Raw genomic sequence first — 12,945 nt, 5'->3', positions numbered from 1 at the left:
AAAAAAAACAAAAAAAACCTCAGGGGAGCCGGAGGGGATGTTCCTTAGGACTTCTGTTGGTGTCCTGCTGCTGAGAAATGCAGTAAACCAAGCAGCTGATGCAACCACTAGATATTAGACCATTCTCGGAAAGCTTCTTTTTGCTGGGTTTCACCTGACTCAAGCCCTGTTTGATCGGAAATTGCTTCTCAGTATGGATGGAAACACAATAAGATTGGGGGCGACGAGCAGGTGCTCATCAGAGCTCATCAGCGCACTCCTGACCCAAACTACATCACTGAACTCAATGTTAATCAAATCTAGGCTGCACCACTCTCAATCAGGAAGCCTAACGCCCAAACCCACACAGTTCTTCCTGGTGGACGAGAGGCTCAACGTGAGCCGTCAGTGTGCACTAGCAGCCCAGAAAGCCAATCGTATCCTGGGCTGCATCAGGAGAAGCGTGGCCAGCAGGTCGAGGGAGGTGATTCTGCCCCTCTACTCCACTCTTGTGAGACCTCACCTGGAGTACTGCGTCCAATTCTGGAGCCCCTACTCAAGAAAGATATGGACGTGCTGGAACGTGTCCAGAGAAGGGCCACGAGGATGACCAGAGGGCTGGTGCACCTCTCCTATGAGGACAGACTGAGAGAGTTGAGGTTGTTCAGTCTGGAGAAAAGGCGGTTCCCAGGAGACCTTATAGTGGCCTACCAGTATCTTAAGGGGGCCTACAAGGAAGCTGGTGAGGGACTTTTTAGGATGTTGGGTAATGCTAGGACTAGAGGGAATGGATTAAAACTAGAAATGGGATGATTTAGATTGGACGTTAGGAAGAAGTTCTTCACCATGAGGGTGGTGAGACACTGGAACAGGTTGCCCAGAGAGGTGGTAGAAGCCCCATCCCTGGAAGTTTTTAAGGCCAGGCTGTATGGGGCTCTCAGCAACCTGATCTAGTGGGAGGTGTCCCTGCCCATGGCAGGGGGGTTGGAACTAGATGATCTTTAAGGTCCCTTCCAACCCTAACAATTCTGTGATTCTAAGTAACATCTCAACAGCCCAGACGCAGAAGGCCAAAGTGCCTCACTGGGGCTTCCCCCACCCCAAGGAAGGAAACTGCACTCCAGCACCAAACGCTTGGCATTCGGTTGAAACAAACACTTACAAATCAGGTAGAAGGTGCAGAATACTGCAAAACTTCCCTCCAAGATGAGGGTGTGCAGCAAACACTATTTACAGTCATCTCTTAAAATAACAGGCCTCGATGGACTGCATGGATAAGTACAAATGCCAAAACCACCCCCGGCGGTGGCTGCCAGCTGCTGGGGTGGACTCACAGGATGCCAGAGGGGGGTGTGACACCACACTTAACTGCTTTAACGCAAGAAAGGGTGCTTCCACACAGCAGCAGTCTCACACACTGTAACTTCCTGCACAGTGCTGAAGACTGCAAGGGTGATCTCGTCCCATCTCACACATGCCCAAGTCATCTGAGACAAGGCCATTTCTTCTTGCTGCTCAACATCTGACCCAAGCTCAAAGTGGAAAAGCACTGGGCTTCAAGTTCACTGAACTTTAAACAAGGTTGACTTTTGATCTGGCTTAGATCAAGCCTTAGGTTAAAGTTACTCATTCATTTTCTTCAAACAAATCTGCCTACTTTCACTCCAGTATGCTTTTAAGGGACAAGTTTTTATTACTTGGGAATGCCACCATAGTCTCGTGGGAGCTGATCCTAGCTTCATCTCCACTTTTCTCCCTCTTCTTGCCGCAGCAATCCTTACCAGCGGTGGACCTCACTCTCCTTTCCATGATCTCCCCCTCCAGCTCCTCCGGACGGGAGCTCGGCTGCTACCACACCATGCTTTAAGCTTGCACAGGCATCTGAAGGTACACAGTCCTGGCTGTCCTGGGGTCTTCCTGACAGGAGGAACACAATTTCTTTTCCATCCTCAGGCCACCATACCAGTAGCCCCTGAGGCGAAGCTGGCAGAGAACCCCCAAGCCCTGGAGGTATGCTGGTTAAAGCATCTCCTCCCACGTAGAAGGGGACGCAACACTCCAATATCAAAGCAAAGAAAAGTGACCGAGAAGCAAAGCCCTCTCACGCTACTTTGGGATTATTAATTTACATTTCAGTGGTCTTTATTGTTTGTTTTTTTTATTTATTTCCAAGAATCAGTCCAATTCAGCCAAAGTTCTTCTGCTTCCACTGAAATGTGTCTCTCTCTCCAATATATAATAAATACACATAGGTATGTACTTAAATACCTATTACCACCTATGTTTGAATTATGTAATAATGCATTCAGGATACAATGAGAAATTGATATTGCTGAAATAAAAGCTTTTTCATAAGCTGTCCAACACACATATAGGTCAGGGTTTTATGTCCTCAAGGGAAATTACTTGTACAAGTCATCTTTGAATTTTTCCTCCTCCTTCTGACGTTATTAAATATAGAAATCACTAGTTAAATGCATCAGCCTGATGAATATTTTCTGGAGTCTGTTAGGAACAATAATTTTCAATTTTTTTTTCCCTAAAGTAGAGGGGTAGAAAATATAAGCCTGCCCCAGTTTTTAGGTAGGTTCCTCTCACTTTGAGTTGTGTATAAAGACTTATCTTGTCTGGATCTCTGTAAGGCTTTATCCGTAGCCATCTCCAATAGGATGGAGCATCACCACTTCAGAAATGAGTACACTTGCAGCTAACCTCCCATGCCCTTTTTGGGAGGTCTTTACAAGCTGACCAAACACGAGTGCTCTTTTCAGAGATCTCGGCAGATTACAGCCCAAAGAAGTGTAAAACCATTTGTGTGAGAGCAGGGAAGCCGAGCGGAAACTTCCCACGCGCTCGCCGAGAGGGGCTGGCTCCCCTGAACCCTTTGACTTCGCCAGGGTGACGCTGCTGCCGGGAGAGATGAAAGCGCCGTGCTCTGCACTGCCTGATCAAACACTCGCACGGCAGCGCTGGTGGTTAGCGCTTGACAAAACCGCTCCTCTGACTGCAGCAGTACGTAGAAGAGCTATTTTTAAGAGACCAAGGATGCACAGCACTGCGTGGAGGCGAGGAGATGGAGGGATGGAGATGGATACACCTGCTACCCGTGAGGAACCGGGTGCCTTCCTGCTGCATCTGCATCTCCACGACTCTCCTCCTGGGAAATCTTCCCTAAGGTCCTTCACATCCTGTCCAGCATCAGCACCACACAAGGGGATGCCTTAATTTCCATGGTCTTTCCCCACAGTGCAGTGGCAGGCAGCTGCCCTCCTGCCTTCGTGAGATCTGTATACCCACCTCCAGCCCTCCTCCCACCCTCCAGAAGCCTTCCTTGTTGGAAGTTCTTTCCTTATCTACATTTTCGGTCAGCTTTTCTCCCATCTCTCTCAGATCCCCTGCTTGCGGTGCCTGTTCTGGGCTCATGTCTTCTGCTTACAATATGTTTCAGAGCTGATGCATGAGTCCCAAAGGATGCTTTAAGTGCGAAGTGATGGTCAAGATGGGTGTCTTCTGCCATAGCGTACCGCAGCACGGACCTCATGCATGTAAGACAGCAGAAGCCTTGAATATACAGAATCAGGCTGACACCAGAGCAGCCACAGAGCCACAAGCACCAACAGCCAGCTCCTGATAGAGAAAGCTGCCCCAAACTGACGGGGCTGGTGGAGCCATCTCTAAAGCACATGCAAAACAGCTGCAAAAAAAGCAGATGGGCTGGCACGGCACTTCAGCATCGAGTACACAGAATTAATTACTGTGTTAATCTTACACAATATGATTACATATGCATCATCCTGTTATCATTGAAAGGAACTGTATTTTAGTATGTGATCCAAGGTTTTGCCGAGTAGGCTCTGCTGGCCTGGGCACCCACCTCAGAGAACCATTGCTAAACCTGGATGTAACACACTGAAGCACATCCCCATTCTTCTCTCCTCGGCCTTCGACCATCCAGACCCCACATATCAACAGTTCCTCTTCTCCATCGGGCAGGCTGTGCTCAGCCACAAGCCGCTTTCTGAAGGAGCAGTGGTCAGGGGCTCCCACACAGCTAGATGGAGCACTGGGGAATGAAGGGGGTGCGTGCGTCTATTTTTGGTTTTACTTCCCTATTTCAGATGTGCTCAAAGGAGGAAAGAGAAAAGCCCCTTTTCCATTTCAGATATTAACACATTAAACAGTGTAACTGCTGACAAGAGGGTTGGGCAGGCCAAGAGATAAAGATATTACAGGCCGAATACATGACTTTGCTGGTTTTCAACTATTCAACTCCCCCAGAAGCCTTTGCATATTACAAGGCAGGCCTAACCAGGCTGCCTACTCTGAAACCGTGTTTAGTAACAGGGGATTGGGTTTGGCTGTTCAACAGGAAGACTTCTGAGCTTTTTCAAAAGGGTCTAAAGATTTCGTCCTGGCACAAATGGAAGGCAACCCCTCAGTTCCGTGTTACCAAAGCACATTAAGAGAAATGATATCTCTACACTAAAAGTGAATCTGTGCTGGAGAGGTTGGCTTGGCCTTACACTTCAGCTGTCCAGAAGAGTGGCATCCAGCCAAGGCCAAAATAACAGTAATCAGTCACTGCTGCGTATCTGTTCTTTGCACATGCACACAGAGCTGCCCCGTGCTCCCACACCTCCTGAGAGAGGGTGACTCCCATGTCTACACAAGACCATGCCATACCACCAGCTCATCTGGGGTCACACCTGAGACATGTCTTTGTCCAGCGAGCAGAGGATTTCCACAGAGGAACAAGGAAGAAAAACAAAACTAAAACCCACCCCTGTAAAAGAAGTTTTACAGGCATGGAGCTCCATGACGGAGCTGCTTTTTTGATCCCCTATTCTATACCCAAATCCCACCTAACCAGAAGTCAAGCTGTCTCCAGCTTAGTTTCCTTCTTTCCCCATGAAAAGAGCAGCTGCCAAAGATGCCCAATGCAATGTGCCATGCCCTTTCTTTTCCACTCACCTACCTCCAGCAGTGCCTTGCCACTCCTGCCAACACTCCCCAGGCCCCATACCGCTCCGTCCGAACATCTGCGCAAATTTTGGCTGCCCTCTGCCCTCTTTGGGGATGGAATTTCAGCAGCCCCCAAGCAGGCAGGCTGGTGGAGCTCCACCACCCCAGCCCAAGCGTTTCAGCTTGCAATGCTACAGGTAATACAATACTGGGAGGGAAAAGTGTTCCCCTGGCCAGAAAGGAAGAAAGGGTGGTGCATTTTCCGTATTAAAGATTCAGGTTTTAAGTGGAGGAGAGGAGATTAGCATGTTTCCAGCAGAGGAGGAAGTGGGGAGCAAGAGCTGGCACAGTTTTTGCCAGCAAGCTAAGGATTTAAAGAAGCAGCTATACAATGAGGTCCTCCCAAACCTTCTTCACACATAAAAACAGGCACAAACCCAATACTTGTATTCGCAGTCACCTCTAAAAGTGCCGCCTACCAAGTTAGCCTTCCCATGCGCAAGAGAAAAGGCAGGGTCCCAGCATTACCACCTTTCCCAGTCACTGCAATGGTTCAGGCTGCCCAAGATTCTTGCTTTGCATGATCAAAACCTTACGGTGTACACTAATTGTATGCCAAAGGGTATCAGCATTCACACAATTACTGGACTAATCAAGCGCAAAGCTGAAGCACAGAGCTCTAGGAAAATTCAATACGTGGTATGGATCTTTTGGGCAAGCTCATCATCCCAGAGGGCAGTTGCTGAAAGCTGGCAGTGGGATGACAGGGGGCAGGATGCCGGCAGGGAAGAGTGACAGAAAGGACAAGTAGTGGCACCAACAATGAAAGTACTTCAGGCATGTTCAGCAGAGGTCAGTTGTGAAAGCAGCCAGCTAATTACTCTAACTTAGCACCACCAGCAATATCCCCAGACAGTTTCCGCAGAAAACCCTAACCGAAATGAGCCCCAGCACGTATCTTAAATTAATTTTATGCAAGCCAGAATAATAACTGGATATTAATTTTATGCAAGTCACAATAATCGTTGGATCTTAGACAGGTATCTCTGGAGCATAATCAATACGTATCAACATCCACAAGGGCACCAACAAGAAGCAAAATAAATGTTTTATTTTGCTTCAAAAAAGAAATATAGGATAGTTGTAAGGGGAATGGCAGAGAACCCTTCCCATGTTCTTTACCGTCCTCCCAACTCTGCAGGCAACACGAGACAGCCCCAGTGCAAACAGCAGTGCGTCTGAACGTATGTGGCCTCATCATGCCGACAGCAGCCATGCTCTTGCTGCAGGCATGTGAAAGGGAAAAGAGGGGCTGGGAAAAGAAGAGGAAGAGCCATAGTCACCACCTTCATCTCCACGTTCCTTCACTGTCCACGGCAGTTCCTGTCAAACCCTTCCAGGCAGAAGCAGGTTGCCAGGTATGGTCTGTCATAGATGCCACCACGGGGACGACATCCATGCTCTGCACGCAATTCTTCATGCTCCCATCTCCCTTTTAATCGAGTTCTCTAGCCTAGGAAGGAAATTAAGGGGAAGATGTTAGACAGCCACATCAGACTGATCAGAAACCACCCAAATGGGGACTACAACCGCCAACTGGGACCACACAGCAAGTCATCAGTGACACAGAAACACACAGAGCCTGCAGAAGCTGCTGCGCCCACACCACAGGCAAAGGTGTCCTGGGTAAGACCAACACCCGAGCCACCAACACCTTTAAACATAACTTGTGCTTGAGTAAAACTGCACACAGAGCCTTATTTTGAAGGCAAAATCTGCTGGTGAAGACCTGCTGCCTGCAGAACTCCCCAGAGTCTAACACCAGGAGTCAGGGTCCGGGAGAGCTGGTAAATGCCGAGATCAGGGCAGAAGAACTCACCCTTAGCACTGGAGTTCTAGGTCCCTAAGGAGATCTCAGCAACAAAGCCTGTATAAATGCATGTGCAAAGCCCCTCTTGCAGATCCCCCTCCCACTGAACCATCAACAGCAAAACCCACTGCCTACACTGATGCAACGGAGCAAGGATGCACTGCACTTATCTGATGACCCTTGCTGGAAACACAAAAAAGCCTTTACAGAGTTTATTTTTCTAACCTCTCCCCTACTTCTAAAAGAAACTCAGCATAACTGCAGCACGTGTCCCAAAATCCTCTTAAATAAGACATTAATCACAAGACTGTTCAGCAAGTGAGAGCACAGGGTCTGCTCGAAAAACGCCGCTTTCCGTAATTATCCTGCCCTGGGCAAGTTTCCAGTGTATGTGCATGGCCTGGCATATGTCTCACCCCCGAGGCCAGCAGCTCAGCTTTCTGCTCTCAGCAGGGAACCTGAGGGCTCACAGCTTAAGGAGAGGTCCCAATATGCCGCCATCCCAAATTACTGCCAGCTTGAACCAGCCGAGGACCGTACCCCACTGCAGCACGCTGCGGCAGGGCAGGGAAAGCAGTGGGGAAGAGATAAGCTTAGGCTTTACAAAGTTTGTGTGATGAGGAAACGGAGAAAGATAGAAAAAAATAAAAAAATAAAAAAAAAGAGAGGTAAAAAGCAAGAAGAGTCAAAAATAGAAAAAAAAAAAAAAGACGACGGGTGCTGTTCGGTGCCAAGAGACACAGGTATGCAACGCCTTACCACAAGTGCTGAGGTCCCACCAGCGTCAGCTAGTGCACGTTCTCGCCGGGTGAGAAATAATGAAACTAAAATGACACTTGGAGGGTTAGGTCAAAGGGGAAGAAAGCAGAAGGCGCTGGCTGCGAGACTGAAAAATAACGTCCTGGGCCTCTCCTGGCCAGCAGCAGCACCTCGGCCTAGCTGCGCCTTTGAGAGCCGCCTCAGCCAGCAGGGGGTCAGCCATGACAGCAAGCCACCCTTGGGCAAGGAAATTTGGACAGGCTAGACCACAGGACAGCTGTAAGGCAGCACCGGAAGGCTGGATGAGTAACGCTGAGCCTGAGCCCCAGCACATTTACATGCCAGGCTAGGAAATCCCCAGCCAGCAAGCCCAGCTGAGCAGCAGGATCCCCTTGCTGCAGGCCAGGCTGACACCAGGCTTTGTGGCCTGCAGTAAAGGCATGTTTAAGTCAGAGAAATGATGCAAACAGGAAAGAAAAGGGATGCAGAGGAGCACAGGCGGCCGAGTAAGCCCTGCACACTGGTTGTCCAACCACGCAGCACTTCTTCAGGGACATCGCTTTTGAAAACATACAGCAATCCACCTCTGGCTCCCCCCTCCCTGCCCGAGTCTGCCTTTAGACATGACTGAGAAGTGAAGGCAGAGATGCCACCACAGGCGTGCAGCTTCTGCCATGGCAGTGCCTGGGGCAGCCGCAGGGCTGGGAGAGGCACCACGGCCAGGCCAGGGCCAAGGGAGCTGCTCAGCTCTCCGCCGGCTCCCTCCCTCGCTCCAACAGGGCAGGATGCTCAGAAGTGCCCACCATCTCTGGGACATAAGAGGACGGAGGGGACACGCACCCCTCACCACGGCAGGACAGGAAGACTGCCTGCTCAGGAGCACCTCTGGCAGCCCAGCTCCTTCCAGATGTGCACAGAGCCCGTGCTGGGAGCCACCAGCTGCAGGATGGGCAGCATCCCTCCGCAGAGCTCAAATCCTCAGCACTTCTACAAGCCATGAGCACAAAAGCGATCAGGCCTCCTTGCCTTCTGGTTGAGCCCAAGCTTGACAAATTCATCAACACGGGGCAAGCATTTGCACCACCAGGAATACTAGCAGCAAGTTACCGGAAGAGAAGATACCTTGGAAGAAACCAAGGTTAAGTAAGGATCCAAAATTACCCCCTCACACACAACAATGTTGTAAAAATTATCAATGATTCTTCTTCCCTCCTCAGAGGATCTGTATGGAAAGATACTGGAGGATGCTGAACGTCTAGTACCAGTCCAGGTGAGTTTATCTGCCTGAAGGGAATCGTTCAGCATCCCTCCCACTGGCAGCCGGCAGAGACTTAATGGCTTATCTTCTTTCTACGGGTGAAAAATTATTTCTCCTTCCCACCTTACCCAGCTGCAGCATAACCAATTGCCTGACGGCTGCTTTGGCAGAAGAAAACATCCTGCTGTCTGTGTTCTTGTAAAAGAAATGATATTTGTTTATTGCTTAATTGTTAATGCTGATTCATCCCAAAATTAGAAATCTTGCCACCACAACTCCTCTACAACATAATGATCAAAAACCCTGCCTGTCAGGTTAATTATGGTTAAACAGAAAACCATTAAACCACTGCAGAGCAGTGCACCATCCTGCAGTGCCTCCAGGCCGAGCGGTGCAGCAGTGGCTCAGACCAGGGTGTCAGCATGGCCAGGAGGGCACGGATGCACACTGACACAGGGTGTCCTGCCAGGAAGCAGGAGCACGAACATTCGCCACCAGCAGCAGAGACAGCTGCACCAACTGCTCATGTCAGTCTGATGAGGAGATGATGTGAAGAACGAAGGAGCATGGGTAGGACAGGTCTACCTGATGCAGGGGAGTGGGATGTGAAGCCCAGACAAGGGCTCACCCAAGAATGACATGCTGAGGAGCTTCAGACCAGGATCATTCAATGAAGACAACTATGGCAAGGACCTGGAGGTGACCTGGGAACAAGCTGGAGAAGGGGCAACGGCTGGAGCAGTTACTGCCTCTCAGGCCACTGGCAGAGCTCACGGTTCCCCAGGTCACCAGTGGGAGCCAGCCAACAAATCCTCTCCACACAACCTATCAGCGAAGTGTCTTACCCTCCCCACTGATGGTCCGTAGAGAAGACTCTTTCATTGCTACCATCCGCTGATCACTCAAGTGGCTGAAGTCTGCGCAGTAGACTGAGGGGCCCAGCCCCTGGCAGAACAGCCTTCTCTCCCCACACATCACAAAACACCAAAAAGACGACATTGTAATCCTGCACCTTATTTTGTCACAGCATACTTCCTTCACGCAGCAGAAGCACTCTCTGAATGACAGCGCTGAAGCAAGGTTCTGCCTGTTGGGTTTTTTTTTTCTACTAAGTTAAAAAAAAAAAAAAGCGTTTTAAGTAACACACAAAGTGCCATGAGAGAGGCAAATCAAAGCTGCCAGACAGAAGCGATTCCTGCCTTGCTTCTGTTGGAGCTGACATGAAACCAAACACCTTAAAATAGACTTTTCACATCCCTTATTGCCAGACCCTTGCACAAGGTCAGACCCATGATCAAGCCTGCACGTGGGCTGAGTTTTCAGCACCAGAATTGCATTTCACGGGTGTCAGAAATTATCAAGAGGAGTGAAGTCCTGGCAAACTCCCAGAAGAGCACCCAGCCTTGGCTGGGCACCTTGTGCATGCCTCGGGTCCCCATTTATACAGCGATGCTTTCCAACAAATGCATTGCAAACTGCAGATGCTCAAACATTTACGAGGAGCACCACAGAGAAGCATGCTGGAGAACTTGAATTTTTATCTTTGGGGCAGGGTTTAAGTGCACAACGAGTAAAGCGCAGTCTCAAGCAGCAAAAAGAAAAAAATAAACAAGCCAAAACCAACCACAAATATGCATTCGTTATGCAAAATGAGCAAGGCAGCATCACACTGAGAAGAAGCTGTGAAACCATGCAAGCAGAAGCTGTAGCACACACAGAAGTCAAATTTGGGCTGTACAAGTAACTTAAACACTATCCTTCTGCAGAAGAGGGCTCAGCAGTCAAGAAAGCTGAGAGCAGTGAAGGCACTCGGGTGGTGTCTTTGGAAGGGATTTGGGGATGATGTGATCACCGCCTTGCACGGCTGACACCATGAGACCTCAACCTCTGGTACCCAGGAACAGGGTTACAGCCCTCAAGGGCAGGAACTGAAAAGCCTGTTACGGATTGCTATTGTGGCTATATGCTGGGGAAACGCACGCCCAAGTCGTGACATTATCAGGATATGCTAGCAAAGAAATCCCCTGCTATCGCATCGCCCTCCCATGAAGCGAGCTAAAAACTTGTCTGTTGAAAAGCAAGTTCAAGTGAGACTTTCAGCTTCCCACACTTGACCAGGACATGGTGCAATACAGCAGTAAGAGAAATACAGCCAACTCACAAAACAGTCGTGGCTCACGCAGCAGCTACATCATGGCCAGGCAGAAAGACCACCTGTGCAAATTATGACCAAGCCAATCCCTTCCACCCAGCAGCAGCCTCACCCAGGCCATATCCCAGCAGAATCCTTTTTCCACACCTACAAGCTTCAGAGAAGTTTCCCGACACTTTCCCCAGGCGAGGTACTGCAAGCACAAACAACATTTCCATTTCAAACCCATCTTGCTTGAGAGAAACTCAACTTCCTTGGTCCTCCTCCCCAAACCAGAGCGGAATAACTGTTCTTTTTTGGTGAGCAACACCAAAAGCAGCTTCTCCTCAGGCTTTTTTTAAGAGGGTAGTTTTGCAGCTTATCCGCAGTGAACCAGTCCACCTACTTTTTGACACAAACACACAGCTAATAGTCTCCTGGTAACCGGCTATAAAAACTTCATTAGAACTACTGAAAATACCAACAGCTAATTCAGTCTGGGGACAAGTTAAGAAGTGTAACTACAGAGAAGAGAGGCAGAATGGATCTGGACATTTGGAGGGGTTGGTTTTTTTTTCAATTTCAATTCCAGAATTTGTTTTCATGAAACCCAAGAGAAAGAAAGCAAATGATGTGCAGGGCTCAAAGATGTTCAAAGACCAGAGAGACCCAAAGCTTTCCAGGAGATGGCTGCTTAGGAACAAGGCCTGTTATTATCTGGCAGGAGCTGAGAGAGGTTAGAAGGAGCAACGTTTGCCAGGGGAGAAGGTTTCTTGGAGCGTATGGTTAGCCAGGCATTTGGCCAAGGGAAAAAGGTGTGCAGATTGGGTATTGTGGGCATGCCTGCAAGGTGCTCTTCTTTAGGCTGCTGATCTAAGAAACACGTTAAAATAATTGCAAGACTGTGACACACAGCATTAAAACACCCAATAGGCTGTGGGGCAACCTCAGATGGGGAGAAGCAGGATGCGATTACCTTCTCACCCAGCCTGAGTGTTTTCACTTTAGAAAACCAGACAGCGATGGAAAAAAGCTAGCCACGGAAACCTCACTGCCAGCACAGCCTGCAGTCACTGAAAGCCTGGCAAGAGAGCTTAGGGCAGAAACAGTGGGCCAGGCTCTTCCAGCGTCACTGTCCCATGGCCCCTGGGCACCAGCTGGCCAAGAAGGGCACGTGTTGGGGCTGTACGCTCAGGGGATGCAGAGGGCCGGCAACACGCTCTCGGTGGCTCCCTCAGCTTACTGAGAGCGCTGCATAGTGTTTAATCTCACCCCAGGTTTGTTTTCTTCCAGATTAGGGAGTTAGAGAACCAAGGAAGATCCACGCGGGTGGATCTGCGGGGTTTGACTTGCTGTCCTCACCAGCATAAAAAAAAAAAAAATCTCAGCTCGGAGGTTGCGAAGGAATAGTGGGGGGAGAAAAGGTATTTCTGCAATACCTCAAAAATAGTCAGGCTTACAGAATGTTGCCTGCAAAGAGACAGATGGCAAAAATCAAGCCAAATTAAAGGCAGGCGTGAATTTTAAAAGTATGAGTTAATATGCATTAATGACCTTGGTACACCCTCACATCTGTAGCTACAGTAAGCTTAAATTTCCTTCATTTCCATTCACTTCCAGCATGAACTAAACTAAGTTTAATTAAAGAGCGACCACGCTGAAAATTAACACTATTTCTGACATCAAATTTTACAACTAATCCTTAATTAACCCTTCTGAATTTTTCTCCTTAGATTGCAAGTGTATGATCATCTGTCCGTCTAATTAAACAATACATGAGTATCTAATGAAATATTTACCCAATTGCACTCCCATAACAACTAGGAAACCCTCTCAATCTTAGAACATGGAGTTCATTGAAATGCATGGGTGTTGTCCATCTGAAAGAGCGGGTGTTTTGCAAAGTGTTTCACAAAGTGATAAGAAGTTTCCAAAATTGAGAGTGGAAAGGCAGAAGGGAGCTATGCCACACTTGAAAATTAACTC

At 48.7% G+C, this 12,945-nt stretch overlaps 1 protein-coding gene across 2 annotated transcripts in view; it reads right to left on the bottom strand.

Moving 5' to 3' along the window:
* ST6GAL1 (ST6 beta-galactoside alpha-2,6-sialyltransferase 1) overlaps positions 1-12,945 on the bottom strand; it is a 45,235-nt gene that overhangs the window by 25,356 nt on the left and 6,934 nt on the right. For both annotated transcript variants that reach the window (XM_074592159.1, XM_074592158.1), the window contains exon 2: positions 6,288-6,454. The gene's annotated coding sequence lies outside the window, so the exon portion shown is untranslated. The remainder of the gene's footprint in view (positions 1-6,287; positions 6,455-12,945) is intronic.

The sequence above is a fragment of the Larus michahellis genome, chromosome 6 (genome assembly GCF_964199755.1).
Source record: "Larus michahellis chromosome 6, bLarMic1.1, whole genome shotgun sequence".
NCBI lineage: Eukaryota > Metazoa > Chordata > Aves > Charadriiformes > Laridae > Larus > Larus michahellis.
This window is presented reverse-complemented; position numbering and strand designations above follow the sequence as displayed.